The sequence below is a fragment of the Perkinsus marinus genome (genome assembly GCF_000006405.1).
Source record: "Perkinsus marinus ATCC 50983 genomic scaffold scf_1104296953864, whole genome shotgun sequence".
NCBI classification, from domain to species: domain Eukaryota; phylum Perkinsozoa; order Perkinsida; family Perkinsidae; genus Perkinsus; species Perkinsus marinus.
Window position 1 is genome coordinate 1 of NW_003208332.1, and position 1071 is coordinate 1071.

The 1071-nt window shown below is 49.2% G+C and overlaps 2 non-coding genes across 2 annotated transcripts; both read right to left on the reverse strand.

Annotated features, from left to right (window-relative positions):
• Window positions 1-220: 220 nt before the first annotated feature.
• Pmar_PMAR010025 lies at window positions 221-302 on the reverse strand. The gene has a single exon. It is a non-coding gene; the product is annotated as a tRNA-Ser (tRNA).
• Window positions 303-720: 418 nt separating this feature from the next.
• Pmar_PMAR010026 lies at window positions 721-802 on the reverse strand. Its single transcript has one exon. It is a non-coding gene; the product is annotated as a tRNA-Ser (tRNA).
• Between the last annotated feature and the right edge of the window lie 269 nt (window positions 803-1071).

The following is a 1071-nucleotide window of genomic DNA, read 5'->3' on the forward strand; positions in this document are numbered from 1 at the left end:
ACGACAGCGAATCGCTGAAATGGTAGGGCTTATATAGGATAAGAGTCTAGAGGTAGATACATTTTTTAGGATATACATCAATTCTCATCAATGTTCCTCAAATGTCATGCGCATCAGTTCGTTCGCATCCTACTCGTTCATAATGTCCATCGGAGCCGCTATGAGGACTCGAAGGCGAGGCTGCTCAGATGTCTTGGAAACCCAAACGCCATCAGACATACTTCAGCGGCAGGATTCGAACCTGCGCAGGCATAGCCTAGTGGATTTCAAGGCCATCTCCTTCACCACTCGGACACGCTGTCTGGAAGGCGCAGAGGATCTCATCTCTCCCGATGAGAATCGCCACCCTGTTCATGTTGCTAGAGGAGTGACTCACAGCATCGCGGAGTACCTATGCAAGGTCGATAATATCTAGCTGAATCGCATTCTTGTATACTCGGCGTAGTAATGGTATCGTTCGCACTCTTCGTAAGAGGTCTCTCGCCAAATGATGGCTGCAACGACAGCGAATTTGCTGAAATGGTTGGGCTTATATAGGACAAGAGTCTAGAGGTAGATACATTTTTTGGGATATATATCAATTCTCATCAATGTTCCCCAAATGTCATGCGCATCAGTTCGTTCGCACCCTACTCGCTCATAATGTCCGTCGGAGTCGCTATGAGGATTCGAAAGCGAGACTGCTCAGATGTCTTGAAAACCCATACGCCATCAGACATACGACAGCGGCAGGATTCGGACCTGCGCAGGCATAGCCTAGTGGATTTCGAGTCCACCTCCTTAACCACTCGGACACGCTGTCTGGAAGACGCAGAGGATCTCATCTCTGCCCATGTGAGTCGCCACCCTGTTCATGTTGCTAGAGGAGGGACTCACAGCATCGCGGAGTACCTATGCAAGGGCGATGATATTTAGCTGAGTCGCATTCTTGCCTGCGTAGCCCAGCGGTTTGACAGGAACGTCGGCGAAGTAATGGTATCGTTCGCACTCTTCGTAAGAGGTCTCTTCCCAAATGACGGCTGCAACGACAGCGAATTCGCTGAAATGATAGGGCTTATATAGGATAAGAGT